The 7,967-nt window shown below is 45.6% G+C and overlaps 1 long non-coding RNA gene across 2 annotated transcripts in view; it reads left to right on the forward strand.

Moving 5' to 3' along the window:
• Window positions 1–6,341, forward strand: part of LOC116595971 — a 56,096-nt gene extending 49,755 nt beyond the window's left edge. The window contains exons 3-4 of one of the 2 annotated variants that reach the window (XR_004287943.1): window positions 1,997–2,318; window positions 4,999–6,341. This is a non-coding gene — a long non-coding RNA (uncharacterized LOC116595971). The remainder of the gene's footprint in view (window positions 1–1,996; window positions 2,319–4,998) is intronic. The other variant, XR_004287944.1, reaches the window with a different exon arrangement.
• The last annotated feature ends 1,626 nt before the right edge of the window (window positions 6,342–7,967 follow it).

Genomic DNA, 7,967 nt, shown 5'->3' on the forward strand with positions numbered 1-7,967 from the left:
CTCTCTGAACTTCTCTGCCTTACTTCTTCTTCCCGGGATTCTGAGTCCTGGCTTGGAGGCCACCCCTTCAGAGGAGACTCAGCTCAGAAAGGCACCTTGTCTCTTAGCCTTGAGGTCATTTGGGCCAGACTGTGGTCTGGGCAAGGAGGCAGATGTGTTTCCCCTGGTCATAACTAACTTCCAGTTATCCATCTCTCCTGCTAAATTATTATGCCTATTTCATAGTTGGAAAAGTAGGCAGAGTGGTCAACTCAAAGTCGGAGTTGGGCTTTAGGCAAAAAAACCTGAGGTGTCAACGTTGCAATAATAGTGACTATTTCTTGAATAGTTACTATTAAGTCAACCTATGCCAGACACTCTGTATCCATTATCTCATGTAATTATTACCTCATCTCCTTGAGGTAAGTGCTATTGCTATATCTCTTTTACAGATGAGAAACAAGGCTTACAAAAATAAATTATTTGCTCAAGGTCACACAACCTCTAAATGGTGGAGCCAGGACATTCAGACCCCAAGTGTTACTTGTACTCTCTACCCTTTGTTGCTTCTCTTGACTCTTTTGAAGACATTATGAAGAAAGTTGGAAGGGATTGTTGATGCTCTCAGGGAAACCCCACCTTTGGGACACACAGAAGCTTTGAGAAAGCCAAATCTCAACTATTTCTGAAAAAGTTGATCTCACCATGGCTTTGGGCTATGTTGGGCTCAGCACATTCTCTGCTTCCTATTTAAATTAAATATATATATATATATATATTTTTTTTTTTTTCAAGGAAATCTTTGTAGTTATAAATTTCAGTTTCACTGATCAAGTTCATCACCATTTTTATGGCTATGGTTTATAAAGATAATGTGGATCCTTATCCCCTGGCATCATGATAAGGTGATGTCTCAGGGCTTAATTTTCTTATTTGTAAATGAGGGGTTTAGGTAACATGATCTCTAGAATCTTTTCTGACATTATAGCTGGTGTGTATGCACACATGCACCTAGAGGCCCACTTAAAGACTTCGAATGGTTTAGTGAGGTATCAGTCACTTCCCACTGGCTCCTACAATGCAGAATCTGGTTCCAGGTGGGCAATACCACACCTGAGGATTTGCAACCCCACTCATCTAAGCCTGGGAGAATGCTATTTACACACAGTAAATGTGTGACCACCTTTCACGGTCCCAGATCTTCAACTGCGAAGGGTACAAACCAAACTAGCTGGTTTGCTCTAGGGAGTTCCTGTTCTCTCTGGGAGGAGCATTTAAACCAGTCTTCCCACTCTGAAGGCAGAAGATGGACTAAATAGTCTCTGTCTTCCATGGACCAGAGCTGAAGAGGGCTGTGGTAAGACCTGTCATGAGTTTCCTAGGGACAAACTTGGAAAAGGACCAAAGGAGGAGGCACATGAAACCCACAGTGAGGGGAAGCTGGAAGGATGGTTTATCTTGGTTAATCCTGGGGGCCTCAGGGAAAGCTCTGTCCCAGAAAGGTGCCTCCTCACAAGGCCTGTCAGAACTGATCTCACATGCAGGTAAAGAAGGATCCAGGAGAGGAAGGATGGGCTTAGCTGGGCATATTCACAGCACAAAGATCCAAAACTTTGCCACAGTGTAGGAGGGATCAAAGGGCTAGTGGGGGGCCAAGTCAGTTATCATCCAAACAATACAGACGTGTAAGAGGTAAAGAAAGGGAAAATTAGTAGAATGATCTAATACTAATACAGGTCAAAGTCATGGCATCCCAATTGGAGGCAAACTTTGATAGACTCATAAAGACTAAAGAGTGCTTACTGTGTTGTGTAGAGGAGACATCCGTTAGCCAACTGCAGCTTGTGGGCTAAATATGGTAGGTGACCTTTTCTGTAAATAGAGTTTACTGGAACATCCATTACTCATTTATGTATCGACTGTGACTGCTTTCGTGTTACAGTGGCAGAGCTGAGTGGTTGTGAGAGAGATCGTATGGTGTACAAGCCTGACATATTTACTATCTGCTCCTTTACAGGAAAAAGTTTGCTAACCCCTGATGTCAAGGAAGGAACATGTCGTTCTAAGCCTCGGATCACACAACTTGGAATCCATACTTGTTTTTATAATGTACATTTCAGAGTTTTAATTTCTCATCTGAGAAATGGGAGACTGTATTCCTGGGGCCAACTGGCTACTTAGCTCACTAATTACGATTATGACACTGACTAAAATCATGAGTGTGGAAATGCGTGGCAAGCTGTAAAAAGTTATAAAGAATGCTCAATATCATTTGGACTGTTTTCAAAGCATTTGACAAAAGAGAGACAGCCAAGAAAGTTGTTTTTTCCTCAATAGAGGTAAAGAGGAAATAAATAATAATGATTGCCAAAGGGTACATTAGCCTTTTTATTTGTCTCAGTTAATGTATAGGTTGGAGGTGATGTCAGCTGGGTTACAAAGACTAAAGGAAAAGAAGTAAAATCCACAGCCACCCCGAGGATGGGCTGAAGAAATGTGTTAGGGGTGACGTACAAGCGGGTACTGTGGCGGTTAGAGGGGAGGTGGGCACAGGTCTGAGGGGATGCCTATCTTCCTGGGAGCTGCAGAGCGGGACTGGTGGGGGGCAAGAATGGGAAGACAAATTCAGGGAATACTGCATTTATAACAACAATCATGCATTGTTCATCTGAAATGCAAACCTAGCCGGGCATTTTATATTTTTATTTGAGAAATCTGACAACTCTCCCCATCCTGTGTGGATCTTGGGGGTAGCCAATCACAGGACTCCCCACCCCTGGCCACAAAGCTTGTCTAGATCCTAAGTCCTGAAACTCTGAATGTTAAGCAAAGATAAATAAGGACAAAAGACAATTGGAGCTGATTACCTGACGACAGTGTTCTGAAAAGACCTCAGAGCTCCCCGGTTCTGTCGTTTCCTAGGCCTGTGGTCCAGCCTTGTCTTTAACTCTGTCAACTTTGCCGTCATTTTCAAACTAGCCTTTTCTGTTCCTTAAACCAGTGAGAGTTGGCTTCTGTTGTTTTCTGTCAAAGCCCTAGGCCATATATATCTAAAATATATTTATCAATACACTCAAAACAGCATCTAACAAGATGTTGTGGGGATGGCTGGCTGGCAAAGGTGTAGCCAGAGTGAGAAGACTGACTATGGAAAGCTTTCTGAATGAGGGTCTCTACAGAGACCGAAAGGGGGTGGGGAGAGAACTCTGGACCCAGAATCCGGCAAATGTCTGCATTTGCTCTATCAAAAAGCAACAGGGAGCTAACTACCAAGGGCTCTAGATTAGGGGAGGGACATGATAAAAATGACATGTGATTTAAAAAAATTACTTCTAAAGCGGGCTTTTAATGGTCTTGGCGGGGAGGGGGGCCAAATGGAGGCAGGGAAGCTGGTGGGGGGTTGGGGGGGTTGGGGGACTGTTCTCAGGGTCCACAGGATAGGCTGGGGTCTAGACAGGGTGGAGATGAGGCAGTGGAACGGAGGGGAAGGGACCTGTGGGGACCCCTCAGGGGAGACCCTTGGACGTTAGTGACGTTCTGGTCAAGGGGGAACATCCACATGGGGAGGGAAGCTCTCCGGTTGTGTCCCGAATGGCAGTAACTCGGCCTGGGGGGCTGGAGTGCGTGGAGGGGAAGGGGCAGCTCGTGAGGCAGGAGGCCCGTTATCCCAGCTGGCTTGAGTCTCCACCCTGGGGGAGGGATGTGGTGAGAGTGGAGCCCATGCAGCAGAAAGTGACAGGGATGATTAAAGGGATGGAAAATCGGGCCCATGAAGAAAGGTTAAAGGGATTGCCGCTATTTAGCCCGGAGAAGAGAGGCGGGCTGGAATAGCTGCCTTCAAGTCCATGCACGGTTATTAATAGACGCGTGCGAGGCAGCTGCCCCACGCATCCGGGAGGACGGCACCCCTGCAGCCAGCCTGGCACCTTGGCAGGGAGGGAGAGGGAGAGCGAGAGGCAGGCTCCCGAGAGAGGAAGAGGCATAATTATAAAGGCTCTTTTGTGGTCTCCGAAGGGCCCTCTCCCCTCCCCTGTGTTTCTGGCATCTGTCATTATGCTGTGCAAACCACAGGCAGGCCTGTGATGGCACCCATATCTGCTTTCTTGCCCACTCGGAAGGTAATGTGGCCATAAAATTGATGAGTTCGATAAATGGGGCACAAAGGGTGGACTGTGTCTCACTCTGCCGAGCGCTCGGACGGGTCTCCCAGCCCAGCCTGGATAAATCATCCTGTCTCCATTCCTCCCACCACCTCGGCCTCATCTCATCCCTTTGGGCCCCTCCTGACTGACTCCCCAGGAGTTCACATTTGCTCTGCCTCCCTGTCCAATTCGTCACTTTGGCAGCTTGAGAGGCCTTCGATTTCTTCCCAGGTCAAATACGTTTCATTTCACTTTTCTGTTCTTCCTTTTTTTTCTTCCTTCTTTTCCTTCCTTCCTCCTTCCTTCCTTTCTTTCTTTCTTTCTTTCTTTCTTCCTTTCTTTCTTTCTCTTTCTTTTTTTCTTATGTGAAACTCTTCTCAACAAGCCAGCCTCTACTGGCGAGGGAGCCAGCACAACACAGTCTCACCAGAGGAGGCCAAGAGGCCCTTTAGCCTAGGCCACATCAGATCCCTGTCAGGTTGACCCAGGGCCTAGGCATGGGGTGACTGTATTTTCCTGATGGACACGTAGGGATACAGTCATGGGAGGAAGGTCGGTTATGAACCACACGTTGAGACTCTTCAGAACTGGAGCGGACCGAGGGGTGAGTAGGAGGATACGAGGAGACGCAGGAGGAATAACCATTAGCCAGAATTTACCACAAAAGTGATGGAATCTGGCTTTACAGAAGTCCAGAGCTAAGGTTTATCTGGTTACGGCTCCCTGTGGTCTGAAGAGAGCACATCAGTGACTTTCTCTTAGCTGCTAGCATAATCTCCTGAGTCTGTGTGAGATCCCTGAAGGTCATGTTCTCACTAAGAAGTTCTATCGGGGACCAAGGAACTTAGCTCTCACCATCTGCCTTTAACCTTGACAGAAATCACTCTGGCCACTAAGAGACTCCTTCTGAGGTGGTCAAAGGAGGCAACACAGACGGAGGAAGGAGGACTGGAGGAGAAGCCGGCAGGAGGCTGCCCAGCCAGAGATGGAGAACAAGCTGAGGCCCTCCCTGAGCAAGGGTAAATGCTCTGTCTCCCTTTCTCAGTGGCTGTGGGGACTACCAGAGAGCAGGTCTGGTTTGCAGGGATCGCCGTGACAGCACAGGGATGAGCACCCAGCAAGGGGACGGAGTCCGGAGACTGGGCAGTTAGGACAGCAGGCCCCAGAACCAAGCAGAACTGCCCCCGCCATTCTCCAGCCGTTCTTACTCTCTTCCTCATCTGTGAAATGGGTATGACCACAGCAGCTACCTTCTAAGGCTTTGTGAATATTGAGGAGCACAAAGCACATGTAGGGCTCAGCATGCTTGGCACAGACCCTCAGTACACAGTAGCCACCGTTATAATAATTTGTTCTCGATGGGCTCTGCTGAATGGAATCCATGGAACAAAGAAAGGGCTGGGAGCAGGAAAGCACTGGATGGACGCCATCATGACTCATTTTAATGCCACTCTCTCCCCAGCACCTACCCCTTCTAGGCCGGTGACAGTGGCCAGCTCCCGAGGGAGAGGCTGCCCACCTTTCATTTAACCTTGGTTTGTTCTCATCTCTTTTGGTCATGATCTTTCCTCTCCTCCTCCTCAAAAGAAAGGGTAAGGCACAGGAATCCTTGGTTCTGCAAAGAGGCAGGCCCATCTCTTGCTTGATTCCACTGGAAAAATCAGAACAATTCCTATTATTTTCGGTTCCCAGACCTTGAATGTGTCAGGCTTCAGGTTCACTTCCTACATGTCTCTCGTCGCCGGATCTGCAAGTAATTTAACCTTGTTTTTATAGAGCGCAAAGACGTTCCACTTGTTTACATTGGAGACAAATTTTCCTCAATTGACGCAATCCTATTGATTAAATAATGACTTTCTTCCTCATTTAAAGGTAATTTCGGTTGGTATCATGACACGGAGGAGGAAAGTGAATGCCTTTTCTGTCCTGCTGGGTGAATGGCAGGCTGTGAGGGCCAAATCCCACCATCCTGGGAGGGGCCTTCTCATTTTTCTCACCTGTTCTGGAGTCTTGGAAGGTTGGTGGAGTAAAGCTGATGCCAGGACCCTGTGAGAAGGTTGGTTAAACACAGACAGATCTTGATTAGGGGCATTAAGGAGCCTGTATTTGCTCGGGAATGGATATCAAGCCTGGGCTGGGTAGATGCCCCTCTGTTTTAAAAATGGATTTGGGGGAGGGTTGGGGGGGTGGGTAAAATGGGTGAAGAGGGTCAAAAGATACAAACTTCCTGTTATAAAATAAATAAGTCCTGGGGACATAATGTACAGCATGGTGACTTTAGTTAATAAAACTATATTTCATGTTTGAGAATTGATAAGAGAATTAATTATAACGCTCAAGAAAAAAAATGTATAACCATGTATGATGATGGATATTAACAAGACTTGTGATGCTCATTTCATAATACATACAAACATTAAATCATTCTGTTGTACACCTGAAACTAATATAATGTTATATAGCAATTATACCTACCTCAATTAAAAAAATTATTTAAATGGATTTGATTTGCTTTTAGGATTTTTTTCTTTTTAAGATTTTATTTCTTTACTTGACAGAGGAATGAGACAGAGTGTGGGAAGGAGCAGAGGGAGAGGGACAAGCAGACACCACACTGAGCACGGAGCCTGACCTGGGGCTTGATCTCAGGACCCTGAGATGATGACCCGAGCTGAAATCAAGAGTCTGACGCTTAACTGACTGAGCCACCCAGGTGCCCTCCTTTTTAGATTATTAACATCTAATAAACTAGGACCTGCACATAAATTGTTTTTCAAGGTCACATCATGTAATAGTCAGGACCTGTCATCTGAGCCAAGGATATAAGGTCAAAGGGAAAGAAAGCCCACACAACAGAAAGAAGGGCAGAGGACAGCATGACTCAGGAAGGGCACCAAGATGGGGGTGGGGGTGGCCCAAAGGAGGTGATTGCTCTAAGCTAAGACCTTTAACTTTGTCCAGACTCAGAGTCCTCATTTATAAGCAGCGGCAATTGCATCTGAGAGTTTCTAAGGTGCTTTCTCCCTTCAGTGTTCTCTGATACAAAGAAATCTGGAGACTGTTATTATTTGCTTCTATTTTAAGCCTTCCACTGTGTATTCCAATAAGGATAAGTCCAGAGGATGACATTTGAGAGCATCGGACCTCTCTCCCATTGTCTTTCTGTGAGGTCAGGACAATGCCTTCCGTGTTCATAATGCCAGTCAGAACTAGATACTACTGTATATGTTCTACCGGGCAATGTATATTATTTAGCTATTTAAAAAATAATGCAGAAAACCTTTGGAATCACTTGGGAATGTATCTCCAAAGGCAAGTGGGGGCTAGATGGTAATGCGAGAAAGTGATAGCTTTTTTTTTTTTTTTTTGGCATTTACTATTACAGGCACGTCCAGGCATTTCTTTGTTTTCTTTTGACCAGGGATGGGCAAACATTTTCTGTACAAGCCAGAGAGTAAATATTTTGGGCTCATGGGTTATCATGTCTCTGTTGCAATTATTCAGCTTTGTTGTTTAGCAGAAAAGCACCCATAGACGATATGTAAACAACTGTTTGTGGCTATGTTCCAATAAAACTTTATGGATCCTGAAATTTGAATTTCATATAATCTTCATGTATCACAAAATCTTCTTTTGATTTTTTCCAACCATTTAAAATGTAAAAACCATTCTTAGCTCGTAAGACTTCATAAAAACAGGTAGTGAGCCAGATTTGGCCTACAGGCCATGGTTTACTGACCTCTATTCTGTACTACAACCCCTTAAGGGGAGATTAGTGTACAGATGAGAAAATCAAGCCTGAAAAAGGTTAGCTCACTTGCCCAGGTTCAGCAGTTACAAGCAGTG

This window comes from Mustela erminea, chromosome 7, assembly GCF_009829155.1.
Source record: "Mustela erminea isolate mMusErm1 chromosome 7, mMusErm1.Pri, whole genome shotgun sequence".
Classification (NCBI taxonomy): domain Eukaryota; kingdom Metazoa; phylum Chordata; class Mammalia; order Carnivora; family Mustelidae; genus Mustela; species Mustela erminea.